This window comes from Megascapheus bottae, unplaced genomic scaffold (assembly GCF_031878675.1).
Source record: "Megascapheus bottae isolate mThoBot1 unplaced genomic scaffold, mThoBot2.hap1 HAP1_SCAFFOLD_53, whole genome shotgun sequence".
Lineage (NCBI taxonomy): Eukaryota > Metazoa > Chordata > Mammalia > Rodentia > Geomyidae > Megascapheus > Megascapheus bottae.
In genome coordinates, this window is record NW_028327559.1 from 1,462,108 (window position 1) to 1,480,167 (window position 18,060).

The 18,060-nt window shown below is 39.7% G+C and overlaps 1 long non-coding RNA gene across 1 annotated transcript; it reads left to right on the plus strand.

Moving 5' to 3' along the window:
• The first annotated feature begins 254 nt into the window (after nucleotides 1-254).
• On the plus strand, nucleotides 255-892 carry LOC150039672 (uncharacterized). The gene is made up of 2 exons (XR_016534287.1): nucleotides 255-389; nucleotides 482-892. It is a non-coding gene; the product is annotated as an uncharacterized LOC150039672 (long non-coding RNA).
• The last annotated feature ends 17,168 nt before the right edge of the window (nucleotides 893-18,060 follow it).

Consider the following 18,060-nt stretch of genomic DNA (forward strand, 5'->3'; position numbering starts at 1 on the left):
TTGAAATTTTGTCTGGATGCTTCTTTCCCCCTTTATGGTTCCTTTACATTAGAAGGTCTTGGAAACTGGAGACACCCGCAGCCCTGGTGATTTATTATACTTTCCTCCTCATAGACTTTTTGCTTATGAATGCTCAGTGCTCTATTCTGATAGGCCAGGGTCTCATATTCTTATTGGATATTCCACACATAAATGTTTGCTCAAGGTCTTACTACATTCTCCCTATGTAATTTGTTCAAATTTCACAGTAAATGCTGAAAAACCATTCCTGAGAGAATCCATATGCCAGGAGAAAGCACACCTGCAGATGAAGAATATGCAAGGCCTTCGCTTCCCTAACAGAGCTGTGGACTTCTTCAGGTCGAGTTCTACTTCCCGGAGAGGCTGTGGTGATTACATGACTAATTACCAATGGGAATGTAGGATCGTACCTCCTACAGAGTAGACAATTACTAACTGCTGGTGTCTTCTCTGTAACTAGGAACCAGAACAATTTCAATTCCATGTCTTCTGGTCTGCTTGGAAGTAACCAGACTCATAGACTGCAATACGATTACAACAGCATCAAGGCCCTATGAGTGCCATCTGGCAGGTACCAGAGATTCTGTGTCACCAAGTATAACATATGGGGGCTACATACTTCTGGGGATGCCCCTGGAGTCACAGTTAAGTCTATGTAGGTCCCCGGTGGATACAGAGTGCTGAATGCTCACGTGGACACTAATGGAATAATGCTTTCTCCAAATCAAAGTGGCTTTGGCACCAAGTAAACAAGAAAAGAATGAACAAAAGAAAATACAATCAACTGGCCTCTATTGTTTCTCTCCTAATTTCAAGCAGATTTGGCTAAAACAGAAACAAAATAATCACAATAAAGGTGGTGGCACTAAAACCAGAGCATCCTTTTAAGTAAACGATGCCTTGTCAAATACAGTGGGTTTACTCTGAGCCAGGTCATATAGGTACCTTCAGGCCTGGAAGGTCTCAAGTGGGTTGGATCTAGGATTGCCTTCCTGGGCACCCATTGTAAGGTAAGGAAGGTCAAGACCAACATTTCCACATGCTAAGCCTTAGAGCCACGTTCATAATAAAGACAAGGTTAGGATGTTATCTTCCACAATAGCCATAGGTCGGTCCATGCTGATATTGTGCTCTCAGTTCTCAATTTTCTCCATTACAAATTCTTGCACTTCTGCACACTTTCAGCAGCCTGCACTTATAGCCACACCCTGAGGTCTATCATGAACTTCCTAAAATGCGAGTATCAATATCCACCCACTCCTACAGAGCTGCTCATCTTCTAGCTGGAAGTAACTGCTTGCCATTTAATTCTCACCCCAAGCTTTTGACATAGGAGCTATTATTATCTCTATTTTTCAGATTAAGTAATTGAGCTCCAAGTTCACACAGCTCATCACAAAAAGAGGCAAGGATTCACACACAAGTGTGTCTCACATCAAAGTTATTTCACATTATTTATTTATTTTTTTACTGGTTCTACATTTTGCCTATTTCCTTGAAATCTCCAGTTTAACCTATCAACTTCTGACTCAAGAGTCTTCCTTCACTTGTCCTAGTACTCCTATGCTAATGGAAACCACCTTCTGAGCAACTCCAGGTTCACTGCCTTGGTTTATCTTTCCAGCCTGCCAACCTGCACCCAGCTTTATTACCTCCTGACAACTGGTTACTGTTGTCAATCATTTTAACTACGTGTTTACCAACTCCCTCAGCTTCCCTGATCCCTTAATCTTTTTCCGAACCAGCTCTGATGATGCCAGGCCTGTGTTAATACAACCACCTGTTTTCCCCTTTGCTGCTTTGGGAATTCAGAGGCTGCTACATAAAACCCACTACACATGTTTGAACTCAATCTTCTTCCTGGAGCTTTCAGTCAGACTCAAAATATTTCCTCCTACTTCGTTCTCCTGATCTCTCCCCCTCCCCCTCCTCTCTCGGTCTCTCCCGGCCCCTCCTATCCCCTGGAAGGTTAAGAGAGACCCTGTCAGACCACTGCTCATATTCTCACCATCTCTGTGATAAATTACTGGTCCATTAGAACAATATTGCATCATTTGCAAAGAAATGAAAGAACCTGGGGAAAAAATCATGTTAAGTGATGTAAGGCCCAGGGGCAAAGAATACTTATTTTCTCTCATATGTCAATGCTAGAATTAATTTATAAACACATGAATAAACACTTTGGGGTAGTAGGAAAGGGTACACAAATGTATTAACTGGAATATGTGAAATTCCAGGGAGAATTTAAATATTGTAATTCCACAGACAGACTAACTTGCAGTCAAGCAAAATATACACTAGAAAATGGGTACTTGACAAATGGGGGATGGGACCAAGGGGAAGGGTAGACAAATCAAGAGAGAAGGGGGATAATTCAATCATAAAACTCAATGCATGCCCTACAAAATTAAGAAAAGTGTGAGAAAGGGTAGGAGTGGGAGCAATGGGAGAATATAATCAAATTGTGCAAGATGCACTGTATAAACTGCTGGATTGAATGGCAGCTTCTCTGTATAAATATTTAAAAATCAAAATATATTTTTAAAAAACGAATATAAAATCAACAATGATCAAAACTACAAAAGAAAAAAAAGACAACTGGTCCATATTAGTATGACTGTAATCATGAGTTCCTTCGCCTTCCTTCTGGAAATCTTTGTACCTTTACCTTATACCATCTGTACTCATCACTCAGATTTCTCAGGTCGTGGGATTTGGGACCTCACTTAGTCAAAAAGCTGCAGACTTTGTCTTTCTATGAAATGTTCCCTATCTGCTAAGCGTCAGTGGCTTACACTTATAATTCTAGCTACTCAGGAGGCTGAGATCTGAAGATCACAGTTCAAAGCCAGCCTGGGCAGAAAAGCCCCTGTGAAATTCTGAACTCCAATTAACCACTAAAAAGCTGAAAGTGAAGCTGTGCCTCAAGTGGTAGAGTACAGCCTTGAACAAAAAACACAGGGACAAAACACAGGCGCGAGTTCAAGCTCCCTAACTGCTAAAAAGAAAAAAGGACACAAAGTGCCTCCTCTGTCCTTTAATGAACTATCATTCTGTTCTCTCAGAAGTTCCTACTGATCTCGTGTGGCTGAGGTATAGGACTAGAACCTAAATTTTCCTCTTGACTCAACACAAATTTGAAATGTTTCATATTGTTGCTCATATCATTCTTTAGACCTTTCTCCTGCCTTGTCTTTTGCAAGATAATATTCTGAATCTTCGGGTAGCTGCTAGGTTCTTGTCTTTGATCCTCCTCTTATCTTACACACACTTTCTCCTCCACTAAGGAAATTTGTATCCACATATATCAATAAAAATACTATCCACGTTCATTTATTTGGGGTTTCTATAACAAAACAACAGAGGCTGGGGGAGTTTATTTTTTAAAAAAGTATAGTTAGGGCTGGGTACTGGTGGCTCATGGCTGTCATCTTAGCTGCTCAGAAGACTAAAATCCGAGGATAATATTTGAAGATAGTCCTGGTGGACAATTCTCATATGCTTATCTTCAATGAACCAGCAAAAATCTAGAAGTAGCTATATGGCTCAAATAATAGAGCACTGGCTTTGAACAGAAAAAGCCAAGTGAGCGTGCAAGGCTCTTAGTTCAAACCCCAGTACACACACACACACATACACACACACACACACACACACACACAAGTTTTATTTATCTTATGCTTTGGGAAAGTCCAGAATGGAGCAGCTGCAACTGTTTGGGCTCTGGTGAGAATTGCTGGTTCTGTCAGAATATGGAGAGAAATTGAAAGGAATTGGTTACACACTCAGAAGGAATTAAGAGTGGCATGGCCTGGATTTATAACAATCCTCTCTTGTGGAGATTAAGTCACCCCAGTGACAAGCATTAAGCCCATCTGAGGGCAGTGTACTTGTCATCTAACTATCTTCCCTTCATCCCTACCTCCTAACCCAACTACCATCTGTCAACCCTGCTACACTGAGACCCAAACATCCAGGATATGAACCTTGAGGGCACACTCAAACCATGTTCAAATCCCAGCATCCCTTGTCTTCTAATGACTCAAAAATCTGTGTTCCAACTTCCTGAGCCCAAAACTCTCTGAAGACCAGGTATCTGCATCTATACAGCAAAAATGACATGCAAAAATAAACCTGTCTTCTTCTCAAACTTAACTCATTATAGTCTCCTTTAATGACTTGAGAGAGAAACTCAACAATAAAAACTTCTACTTTTATCAATCTGTCCCTTAATTAGTAGATCCCATTGAATTAGTCTCATTCATTCATTCTCAAATATCTCTTTGAAATCTACTCCATGTGGAATAAGTGATTCCAGCTGCAGCAACAACAGACAGCTCCAGGAACACATCATGTTCCATGTCACATAGCAACTCTTTGAGTCAAGGTATACAGGTGTGGATATCAGAAGTTGCCATCTAGGATGTTCCTCTGTCTCGTGACTCTCGTGGAGGGAATGAACAGAAATAAGATAATTCTCAAGTAAATAAAAGTTTGCAAGGCAACTTTAGAAATGGTTGAATGGACAACTGAAGTGTTCTAGAGATAGCGCTGGATAGAAAACATATGAACTCATGCAGGGTCCTCAAGACAAATGCTTAGGGGGCAAAGCATTGTGACTGCAGTGCAGCTGAGCCAGACATTGATATGAAACTGAAAAATTAGACTGTGCCTAACCCATACAAATGGCATGTGGTAAAATCAAGATAATATGACAGTTACAGATACTAAGTATAACTGAGAAAGAGAGAGAGAGAGAGAGAGAGAGAGAGAGAGAGAGAGAGAGAGAGAAGAGGAGAGAAGAGGAGAGACACAGAATGAGAGGGACAGAGAAAGAAAGAGAGGATTAAATTTGATTGGAAAGTTTTTTTGGCCTATCATATGCTTGGTCAGTTTATTGAGGAGTAAAGGGAGAGGGAGAGGAGTTATGGCCTCTGTGTGTGTGTGTGTGTGTGTGTGTGTGTGTGTGTGTGTGTGTGTGTGTGTGTGTGCATGCACATCCATGTATGTGGGCTTAAACAGATTATACTTTTTTTTTTCACTCAATGCTGGTACTCTACCACTCAATTCACAACTCCACTTTTGGCCTTTTCTTTTTGGTGTTTAATTGGAGAAAAGAATCTCACAGATTTTTTTTCTGCCCTGGCTGGCTTTGAACTATGATGCTGAGATTTCAGCTTCTGTGTAGCTAGGATTGCAGGCCGGGAACCAGTGGTAATTGACTAGTGTGCTGCTTTCTTGGCTCAGTATGTATAGAGTAGGTCTGAGGAAAATAGATTGATGAGTTATTTAGGGAGTAAAAGGAGCAGAGCACAATGGTGTGTTGAATAAGGGGCAGATAAAGGAGAAGGGCATGTGGTGTCAGATTCCTACAGAGGTTCCTGGCTTTTATAATTGGATGGATGATGGTACCATTTGCTGACTCAGAACAGGACAAGATGGGTCTGTGATAAGGAGGAGTGCCGAGGAGCAGTTAGGAAGATTTTGCATTCAATTCTGGACATACTGGTTTACAGGACTTTCAGCCTTCCAAGTAAAAATATGCATTAAAAGCCTGAAACTCAGTGGAGAGATGAACCTGCATACAAATGTGTGTGCTGCCTGCATGGAGCAGAAACCACTGGTTAGATGAAAATGTCCGGAAGTAAAACTTCTGATCTGTTGGTGGGAGTGCAAACTCGTTCAACCACTATGGAAAGCAGTATGGCAGTTCCTCAAAAGACGAAACATAGAGCTCCTCTATGACCCAGCAATTCCAATACTTGGCATTTACCCAATCATCCAGAAACAAGGACATACTAAATCCACTAACATAACAATGTTCATTGCAGCACTATTCACCATAGCAAAGATATGGAACCAACCTAGATGTCCCTCAGTTGATGAGTGGATCAACAAGATGTATTTATACACAATGAAATTCTATGCTGCTGTAAGAAAGAACAACTTAGAAAAAATCATATTAAGTGAAGTAAGCAAGACTCAAAGGAACACAGGCTTAATGGTTTCCCTCATTTGTCATGATCAGTAGAAACCTTGGGCTCTCCTAGCAGAGATTTACAATAGAACAAAACCTAGCTACATAAGGCCATATAGTAGGATGCTAAATGAAAGGACCTCCAGGATATAGAAACAAAAGCCATATAATGGTTGATTGTTGTCCTTAATGTACTATGTTATCTCTCATCTCTTTTGCTGTCCTTGGTTATATCATATTGTTACAGTATTTCACCTGATTATCTGATATATTGTATATATTTGTATTTGGTTATTTGAAGTAAGATAGAGAAGGGAGGAAAACAAGATGAGGGGCGGGGTAGGAGGAGTGAAATGGGGACCAAGACATGAGAAAGGGTATCAATGTATTTGAAGCTATGCATCTTTTATCTGGCAAATATAATGTAACCCTTCTATTAATTACAACAAAAACTATACGAAAAACCTTCTGACAATGCTACAATTATTGGTTGAATATATATATAAATACATATGTACAGACATATATATACACATACATATATATGTATGTGTGTGCAAATCCAGAAAATAAAGGCTATCAAGAGAATTTAAAAAAAAGAAGAGCATGGTCTCATGAAAGTCAAGGGCCAAGAATATTTTTAGATGCAGGCACTGCTGCTATGTGCTAGTAGCTTACACCTGTAATCTTAGCTGAGATTAAGAGGCTGAGATTTGAGGATCTCAGTACCAATTCAGCATAGGCAGGAAGCCCAGAAGACTCCAATAAACTACCCAAACTATGGAGCTGTGGCTTCAAGTGGTAAAGTGCTTAGCCTTTAGTGAAAAGTTAAGGACAGTACTCAGGCCCTGAATTCAATCCCTAGTACACACACACACACACACACACACACACACACACACACACCCATATACACACACACACACACACACACCCATATACACACACACACACACACACACACAAAAGGGAAGGGCTAGAAGTATGGCCTATTTGTTGAGTGCTTGCCTAGCATGCAGTAAGCCCTGAGTTTTGTTCCTCAGTAATACATACTACACAAGAAAAAAAAGCTGGAATTGGCACTGTGTTCAAGTGGAAGAGTGCTAACCTTGAGAAAGCCCAAGGACAGTGCCCAGGCTCTGAGTTCAAGCTCCAGGACTGACAAAAATAAAGGAAAAAGGAAAGGAATCAGCACTCATCATTGGAGCCAAAGGACTCTACTGAGAGTTAAATAATGAAAATATCTGGAAATCTGTCAATTTCATGGGTGTAGTTGGCTGTGGGATTTGGAGAAGCAAAGCCACACCAGAATGATTGAAAAGGAAATGGAAGATGAGAAATAAAAACATTTTCTTTTAAGAAGTTTGATGGAAGGAGAAAGGGAAGCTGAGCAATAGCTGGAGGGAAGGTACAGCTAGGATTGGAGTTGTATTTAATGAAAAGGGCTTGAGCACAATTAAAAGCTAATAGAAAAATCTAGTTAACAGGAAGAATCTATGCAAAGGAGAAGAAAAGATCATTACTATGAATCTGAATGCTCCTGGGAAAGCAGGAGTAGCTGGAATTTAGTGTTCAGGAATAAAGTGTGACCTTAGCTTCCAGGAGAGAAGGCTTTATTATAACAAGAGAAAAAAACAAGGAAGAAGGTAAAGGCAGATGAAGGAAGTTCATGCATGTGTAACTGGATAAGAAAAAAGAAAAGCAAGTTATTATTTTGGTAGCTTCTTTTTATTTGTTTGTTTTTATTATTTTCTAAGTAGTTACACAAAAGGAGTTGCCATAGGAAAAAAAGAATTTATGAATACAGTTCATCTCAGTTACCAGTTTGGGGGTTTGAACTTAGGGCCTGTGCACTGTCCCTTAGCTTTTTCATTCCAGTCTGCCTCTTGAGCCACAGCTCTACTTTCATCTGTTTGGAGGTTAATTGGAGAAAGGAATCTCGTGGGCTTTCCTGCCCTAGTCTGGCTTTGAACCTCAACTCTCAGATCTCAGCCTTTTGTGTGCATGGGATTTCAGGTGTGAACTACCTCATCCAACTATTTTTAGTTCAACAAAGTAGATATGGAGTAAAATGAAGAGTCTGTGCATTTCCTCCATATGCTTCCCTCAACCTAAATTTATAGCCTTGGACGTTATGGGACATAAACTTAAGGGTCTGAATTAGAGTACAGGGAAGAGACTAGATTGGCTGAGTGAGGGCTTGGGAACTGAGGAACAAGTGGCAATGAGTTCCTAGATTTGCTGTTGTTTTGTTTATGATACTCCACGAGCTTGAACTCGGATCCTTGCCATCTCCCACATGGCTTCTTCATGCAAGACTGACATTCTACTACTTGAGCCACAGCTCTACTACAGGCTTTTTGCTGGTTAATTGGACATAAATGTCTGTTGGCTAAAACCTAAAGATCCTCAGATTTCAGCCACCTGAATATTTAAGGTTACAGGCATGAGACTCTGGCATCCAGCTCTGAATTTCCTTTTAGCCTCATAGATCCAATTCTTGAAACATGGAGTTGAAGAGGCAGAAACACAAATGGGTAGAGAGGAAAGATAAAAAATAAAGACTATTCCTCCTACCCAAAGTACTAAGGATAAGGGTAGCCAAAAATGACAGAGAAAACTTTAGCTACTAACTATTCTGCTGCAGTAAAACTTCACAGAAAACAAAAACAGATGAATGAATGAATGAATGAATGAATACAACCTGTATCCCATCTTATACAACAAAAGCCAAGTATGGAACTTAGCTTCTGACGTATGAAGTACCCTTCACCTTACTGAGATGCTGACTTTCCAGGACAAATCCTGAGTCAAAGTTGTTAACTTTCCCTCCATAATGCAGTATTAGTGGAGATCTGGAGGGAAATCTGACTTCCGTGACTACACAGTGGTGACGAGACACCCCACCGCAGCATCAGCAGAACCAAGTGGAGAGACACAATTTCTACTCCATCCAGCATTAACAGAGAGTTGCCAATTTTTACTGTTAGAGGTGGTCAAAAGTTAAATGTGGCCTTCTACTCCCAGATTACAGTAACCAAGAAGTATTGCCATCTTTTCTAATCAGAACAACGCCACTGATAGTAATCCAGTTATGACAGAAAGTTCAAAGATGATACACAGTTTCACAGTGTAATAACCTACATATCTGGATTGAAATTGAAATTCAGTCACAATAAGAGTCAAAGATATTCAGGCTCTATAGTGTAAGATGGTCAATAGATGTGATCTCTGAGAGGATAGATGCAAGAATTCTCTGATAAAGATTTTAATACTGTTAGAATTTTTAAAGTATTCCAACAGATAATTAAAAATATTTTCGGAACAAAAAAGAAAAGAGGGAAAGGAATCAAGGGAAACTGGAATATTAAATTTTATGAAACACAACAAAAGCAAGGTCAAAAACAAAAAAGCAGAAGCAAATAAACCTGTGTATTAGAAAAGCAGATAGTGCAGGGTGCCAGTGGCTTATGCCTATAATCCTAGCTATTCAAAAGGCTGAGATCTGAAGATCACTTAGAAGCCAGCTGGGCAGAATAGCCTATGAAATTTTTATCTCCCATTAGCCACCAAAAATGATAGAAGTGCGAATGTGGCTCAAGTGGTAGAGGGATCACCTAGAGTGAAAAAGCTCAGGGACAGTACCTAGAATCTGAGCTCAAGCCCCAGGACCAGAATAACAACAACAACAACAAAAGGCAGATTGTGTCAACACAATAACCAAAGTCCCCAATTAAAGACCTTGGGAAGTTGGGGTGCTATGATAGAGAGTGAATTCTAAACCTAGCAAAAGGCAGGGAGAAAATTAACCTCTAAGATATGGAAACAAGAGGTTTTTCTTTGTCATTGTTGTTTTTAATGCACTATGTGAAGTTTTTCCTTTTTTTCCTCCTAGAATTTATTTCTTGTTGCCATTGTATTTGATTTGAGTACCCAGTGTATTTTATACACAGTTATCTGAATAAGGGAAGGGAAGGCGAACAACAAAATAGTAAGACAAAAGACAAAGAGCCAACCAATGCAACAGTGGTATGCACAAGACAATATGTTGGAAATGAACAACTTGGGAGGATGGATTGGGTAAAAGGGAAAATAGGAGAAAAACATGGGAGTGGGTAACAATGTTAGTTAAGAAATGTTCTCACTACCTTATGTATGTAATTGTTAACCCTCTGTACATCACCTTGACAGTGAAATTAAATTTAAAAAAAGCTGAAAGATAGTGATGAAGCTTTGAGGTCAAGCCCTAATATTGTACACACACACACACACACACACACACACACACACACACACACACACTCATACACATTATATTTAAACAAATATGCACAAGTGACTGGGGACAAGCTACAAAAGCAAGTTGATGAGAAAAGTACTCTTTTTACCACAGTATGTTGGAGCAAATGGATATCTAAAAGCAAAATAAATGAACAGGTAACTCACACTTTGTATAAAAACATAATTTAAAATGGTTCACAAACTGACATGTGAAACTACAAAACTTTTATTAACATACAGAATACGGTTAAAAGGAATACCTTTGATACCTAAGGCTAGTTAGTGTATTTTTAATCCAACAAACCAAAACTGCTTCCCACAAAAAGAAATACCAGAAAATTGAGCTTTCTCACTATTTAAACCATTCACCTTGTAAAGAATATGAAAATGCAATTATGCACATGGGGAATATTTCTGTAAACCATGGTCTGACAAATGATTCATATCTAAAATATGTAAAGAACTTGAAACACTAACCAATAAAATAATAATCCAATTGAAAAGGAAAAGCAAGCAAAAAACATAAAAAGACATTCCACCAGAGGATATGCAGATGGCAAATAAACCCTTGAAAGAGATGTTTGATATCATTAGCCATTAGGGAAATGCAAATGAAAACCAGAGGGCCAGCCAATCAGAGTGGCTAGACTTTAAAAACAGTGGTAATGCCAATTAGCAATGGAATGTGGAAAACTGATTCAACCCACCTTTGCTGGTGGGTATGCAAAATTCTGAAAACCCATTTGGTACTTTATTAAAATTTACAGCAATGAAGCTTGTGGAGTTTGGTTTGGCAACAGGGTAGAAAGTGATAAGAGAGAATGGTGGAGGTGAATCTGGTACATTTCATGTATAGATGGATATATCAAAATGAAATCCCCTTGTACAATTTATTGATGATAATAAAAATGTGGGGAAAATGCCAATATGGAAATCCCACAGCAACTGCTATCCTAGAATTGCTTTCCTGGGCTTTAAAATCAGCAAAATTATATACATAAAGCATTGCCAGGTGCTGGTGGCTCATGGTACTCAGAAGGCTAAAATCCTGAGGATTGCAGTTCAAAGCCATGCTGGACAAAAATGTCTGTGAGTCTCTTATCTCCAATTAATCACCTGAAGACCTCAAATGGAGCTGTGACTCAAAATAATAGAATGCTAGCCTTGAGCACAAAAGCTGAGGGAAAACACCCAGACCCTAGGACTGGGTTCAAGCCCTAGGACTGCTGGGTTCATGTGAGCGCACACAAATTACCTGCAGGAGTTTTATTTGGAATAGGCAAAAACTGGCAATGTCTTCAAACTTGAAGTAAGAGTGTCTCCATCCTCTGGAATATGAACCAGCAATATAGATATTGAAATAACCCACAATCTCAAAGTTCCTAAGGGTATGCTAAATGGTATATACCAATAATCCCCAGAGGTACATGCTATGAATGCATCACATTCTCAAAATGATAAACATGCAACTGGAGAACAAATTATTGTTGGTCTGAGAGGATCAAGGTGATGCTGTTGTAACTATAAAAAACTAATGTGAAGGGAATGACTGCTGGTGATGGAAAAATTTTCCCTTTACTGTATCAGTAGCAATCTCCTCCTAGATTAAGTCTTGTACTATAATTATACTCTAATTTTACAAGATGTTACTTTTGGAGAAGACTAAACAAAGCCTGCAGGCAACCTTACAGTATTATTTCTTTCTACTTCATATAAATTTACCACACTGTCTCAAAATTAATAAAAAGAAATGTTAATTAGAAACAGAATATTGAAAGAGGGAGAGGAGGAATGTTTGTAGGTTTAAAAAGTGTGAATAGTTTCTAGAAAACAGCAAGACTGAATTGACCCCTAATTGCTACTAGGAACTGCAGATCTCATAAAGATCAGTAATCAGGACTTTATAAAGACAGCAATCTGCTCCCCATACAAGATTTTACTACCTGTACTCTGCTTTTTGTTTATACAAATACGCAACACAGGTGGTTGGGCTTCTCGAGGATCCAGGTGTGGCAACAGGTGCAAGGCTAACTTTTCTCCATTCCACTTCTCTGCTCCTGCCTCGCTCTGAATCAAATCCTGTCTCATTTCCTTCCCATATCCCCAAGTCCTTCTCTGGGAAACGCCCCTCAGCAGATATTTTAGTTACACTGAAAATCCTGGGTGCAGAGGAAACAACAGCTCCGTCAACCATGCTTCCACAGGTTGCCTTGGCTTTGTTTGCTTGTTTATGCTGAGAATAGAACCCAGGGCTAGGCATGTGTTCTACTGACCTTCACCCATGATGTTTCTCACAGATTCTTCTCCATATATTTACCATATTAGGACACTGTGGAGACACGGAGCCATCAGGATGTATATGTAGATAGACAGATGACAGACATATTTATCTGTTTTATTTGTTTTAAGGGTGTGTGTAGTGTAATGTGGAGCTGGACAAGTATGTGCTCTGTAAATAAGAGGCTATGAATTAAGTTGTCCAAGACCCTGAAAATATAATGCTGCAAAACAAATCCAAAAGCAGAACCTGTTTTCTTTCCTGAGGTCATCAACTGATTGGATTGAGCCAATCTACATGAGGGAATTACATCTGCTTGCTTCCTACTTATTCATCTTATATAACTTCACAATGATACCTGTTCTAGCATTGTGACAAACCTACAGCAAATATCTGATTGTAATGACTTTAGTTGAGTTGATACATAAAATTAACTACCAGATCCATTATAGTTAGAATGAACACATCCTTCATCCTTCTAACTGAATAGATTGAAACGATTAATAACCTTCAGTGCTGGAACAGAAAGCATAAACTGGGCATGCCTCTGACAACCCAGGACATGAAGCCATCTCATTCTAGTCTTCTGCCATCGCTCAGTCCCTGAAAGAAGCTGATGCCCTGTTTATTGTGACATTTGGTAAATGTTTACTATTCCTGCTAGCCCTGACTTCTTTTTTTTTCTTTGCCAGTCCTGGTCCTTGAACTCAGGACATTAACAATGTCCTTGGGCTTTCTCAAGACTACAGTTCTACCACTTGTGCTACAGCACCACTCTGGCTTTTTCTATGTATGTGGTACCAAAGAATCAAACCCAGGTCTTTGTACAAGGCAAGCACTCTACCACTAGGCCAGACTCCCAGCCATAGCCTTGCCTTCTTTATTTGGAGGTTTATGGTTTTGTGTCATTCGTGGGGCTTGAACTTCGAGTCTGGCTATTGACCCTGAGGTTTTGTGCTCAAGACGTGTTCTACCATTTGAGCCACAGATTGGTATTTGGGAGTTTGATTGAAGATAAGAATCTCACAGACTTCCCTGCCAGGTCTGGCTTTGAACCATGATCCTTAGATCTTAGCCTCCTGATTAGCTAGGATTACAAGAATGTGTCATTGACACGCAGTCTTCTTGGTTTTTATTTGTATCTGTGCTCTGTCACTATCACACTCCATTCTGGGTTCTCCCTACCTATGTGAGAGATCATCTGTCCTCATTGACGAGAGGATGAAACTGTTTCCTATTGTGTTCTGCAATATACCAAAAATGCTTTCACAGGAACATTACTCAGATACAAGAAGAGAAAAATAAACTCAGTTATCCTTAACCTATGTGTCCGAGGACATACTGTCTGGCTATGGTCATCTGCCATTGAGCTGGTTGTCCCTGCTCTGCTTGATCTGATAAATACACCATCCTTCAACCCTTAATTTGAAACCCTGAAACATGCTGTGGCTTTGCTACTGAGCCTGCTCAATCTCCAGGGTGAGAGGAGCCTCCTCCCTCAACTTTACTGTCCTGGTTAAGAGTCCGTTGCTTCACCTTCCAGGTCTCTGTATTATTTCCTGGGACCACTGGGACCCAATCTGGTCCCAGAAATACCTTGACTGGTATTTGTATTTTGTCCAAATTGCCTCCCCCTAAATGCAGAAACTGGGATCATCTTTGGGTATCAAAATGAATAGCCTGCTTAGAACTTGAAAACCACTCACTGGGCTTTTCTGTGCCTGTCTCCCAAAGTCCAGTGGCAGATTTCTGTTAATCCACTGTTAGTGTTTTGCTCATAGTATGGGTCCCAGCTGTTAGTGTTTTGCTCATAATATGGGTCCCACTCACTGTGCCATGTCTGACTGTCAGGGAGACCTGTAAGTTCCCGCTTCCCAGGACTTGAGTTTCTACTGGCTCTCTATCCTCAGAGCCTACTTCTGGAAATCTCTGTACTTTGGATGTAGGTCCAATGTGTGCTCAGGTCCGGCACCTGTCTTTGGTCTGCCCTCAGTAACAGGAAGTCTGCCAATCCTTCTAGTCTAAGATCTGTCCTCTGGTGGGCAAGTGCTTACTTAGTGTGATAGCTAAGAAAAAGATTTGTGGGTCAAAATGACCCAGATTGCCAGGTTACCCCAAATCTCCTAGCATTGATGGTACAATATCCCAGCGTTGCTGGGAGAACTAAATGAGGGTGCATATTCAAAGAGTTTAACATGGAGCCAATTATTTAATCAACACTCAGTATCTGTGGCCCATGAGGCTTGAGCTCTAGTCCTAGTGCTCCTCCCTGTACAAGGTACTATAGTGGGTAATGTTTCCCAAAACAAAGCTCTGAATTATTTGTGCTTTCTGATTTCCATGGTGTAAATAGTCCCACAGTGGTCAATTTCATGTTTTTAACATAATACAATCAACGCAAGGTTGAGAAAAAGATCCACAATATATTGAAGCACACTCCTAATATTGGAATTATATTGGTTCAGTGGTTGTGACCATCTCGCCCTCTAATAATAAATTCCTTTCTAGCCCATTTTTTGCTGTAAAAGCTGCCTCTCCATGGTCATCTGTTAGAGAGCTGCCTCCTTTGCTCTCCTGAGTGTTAACACTCAAAACAGCACTAATCTTCACAGAAGCACTGTAGTGAGAGGTCATCTCTCTATTTTGATAGTAAGTTCTGGCATTCTGGGGGCCTCCTGACATTCTATATGTCACTGCCTTATCTCACAGATGCTGAGAACACCTGCCCACAACTTCTCCATTTCACAATTAAGTGGTCCCAGGTCTTGCATTTCTGCTGATTAAGATCAATATTTTCAAGAATAACAACTAGAAAGGCTGAATAGAATGAAAGAAACATCTGTTGGCCGATATTAGAGACTTTCTGAAGCAAGCCAAGATTTGAGGACCATAGTCCTTCAGGAGCTGTGGGAAGCAGTTACCACTCTGGTTTGCCATAAGAGACAAAGAAACCAGTCAAAAGTGGAGCTAAAGTCAAGGCCATCATTAGCTTTCCATCTATCACAAATCTAGGCCAATGGAAGTTAGTAATCCATCCAATCAAAGCATCCATTCTTAAACCCTGGATTATGGATGAGCCGAGTCAGGTAATTTTGCTGTGGAAGCATTAGTGAACTCTTAGGTTATACCAGAAAAGAGTCTGAGATGCAGAGGGGGAAAAAGGTGAAAAGGGTGGGCAGTTTTTGGCCATCTCACTACAGTGGAAAGACTGAATATGGAGATGAGATAAGTCATGAGGAGAGGATCGGTAAGCATCATAGGTTTTCATTTGTGATTCCTAGAGTGCAACCACCTAAGAGGAGGAATAAACCAGAAGCAGACAGAGGCAAGACACGGAATGCAAGCGCAAACCAGCTCCACCCCTGAATAATCAAAGTTGTCTGTCTTATTCTAGTTCCCTGCTGAATGATGGAGTAGATTACATCTGGGAATAAAGAATATCATTTTGTGCCTCCACGATTTTTCACACACTATGTCCAACTTTCAATAAAATATTACCACACACACACACACACACACACACACACACACACACACACAGAGGCTCTTTTTGTCTGTGGTTCAGTAGAAAAGGAGGAGCTTAGGATCATGACTCCATCCTAGCAGCAGGTAAAATACTGAACAAACTGAAAAATCAATTCTTCTTAGATCCATTAGAGAAGTGAGTTCACAAGAGAAATCGTTGTACCCCAAAATTAAAAAGAGAGAGAACCATGACTTACCTGAATATACGCCTATTAGAGAAACCTTTGTGGAAACTAAGACTGGTCCAGGAAAACCCAAACTGTAGCTGTTGACTTACTGGAAGTTCAAAGTGACAGCACTGAAGAGAAGGGTGGAATATCAGGGGAACTGACCAGGGAGGACCTTCAGTCTTCGGAGCTCTATTTCTAAAGTGAGTATCAGAGAAAAGTCCTTTCATGCTTCAGTTGATGGTAGGAGGCCTGTTTAAGATAGTTATTTAAAAATATGCTAGAGTATCTGGCCTTCTTAAGAGCTAAAGTCAAGATGAATTAGCTTATCAATGTTAGGCGTTATTAGAACCTAGCTCCTTCACCCCGTGGAAAGGAAACACTCAACTCTAGCTCGCTCTTGCTGTGAAGTAGCTGTCATCCCTGAAGTGGGTGGGTATGAGGTTCATAGCCAAAGGTCAATGAGAAAATGGAACCAGCACCAGGTGAATTGAGGGGATTCAGTGGGGTTGAGATAGATGGTGGGGAGAATGATGGAAGGTATGACACTAATCTGGAGAAATTGTACTCATAATTTGACGTGCTGCATTGAAATCCTTTTGTAAAAATGAACATATAAAAAGATGAAAACCTAACCATAAAATTATCGACTGTTTCCCTTTTACCCACACCTTCAGAAGTGACTAGAGACCTGTCCATTCAAGTACATCATGCCAAGAAAACATTGTAAGACAGACTTAAAAACACAAATGCATTTTGTTTGCTTGTTTCTAGTCTTACTAGAGCTTAAATTTGGTTTTTATTTGGCTTATTTTTGTTCAAGTTTCTCCCTTTTCATTTCAGCTGGCTTTGTGGCTCAGTTCTCAGTTCTCAGCCCCTTATATAGAAAGGATTACAGGTGTTAGTGGAATGAGACTCATGAGTTAGGGACATCAGAATTGCCAGACCAAGAATTTAAAACAACGAGATGGTTGATATTCTAAAGGCTCCAATAGAAAAATTAAATAAGCAGAGAAATGATGTAAACGGGGAAATGGAAATGCTAAGAAATATTCAGAAAGAAATGTTTGAAATCAAAAACAAGAAATAAAGAATATGTGTGATAATTAGTAGACTACACATCATGGAGAAAAATGCATTTAACCTTGAGAATATGCCAACAAAGATGACAAAAACTGGAAAACAGAGGAGAAAAAGAAAAAGAAAAGGAAATATAGAATGCAAGAACTATGTGACAATTATAAAAAGTGTGATCAAAGATTAATGTAAGTACCAGAAAACAAAAAGAGGAAGGAGAAGCACAAATATTTAAGGCAATAATGATTGAGAACTTCTTCCAAATAATATCAGATACAGGCTGAGATCAGGGAGATTATGATTCCAGGCCAGTCCAGACAAATCATAGATATCTGAATTTCAGAGGACACCAAGCAGGATAACCATCACTCAGCTTCTCTCCCCCAAAATTATACTAAGAAAGATATTATTCAATCTCTGCATAAGTCAAAGAATGACAGGTCTTAAAGAAAGTCAGAGTGGGAAAAAAAACACCTTTCTATGGAGAAGCAAATAAGATTTGCTACTTGGATTATTTCCAACTTGTCCTCAACAACTGTGCAGTGAGAAAATAGAATGAAATATTCAGAGTGTTGAGAGGGAGAAAAAGAAAACAAACACAAATGAATTGTGTATACAACAAATTACCTTAAAAGTGAAGGAGAAATAAAAACTTTCTCAAACAAAACTTTAAGAAATTTATTGCCAGTAGACCTGTCTTGCAGGAAATGTTAAGAGAAGTTTTTCAGGGTGAA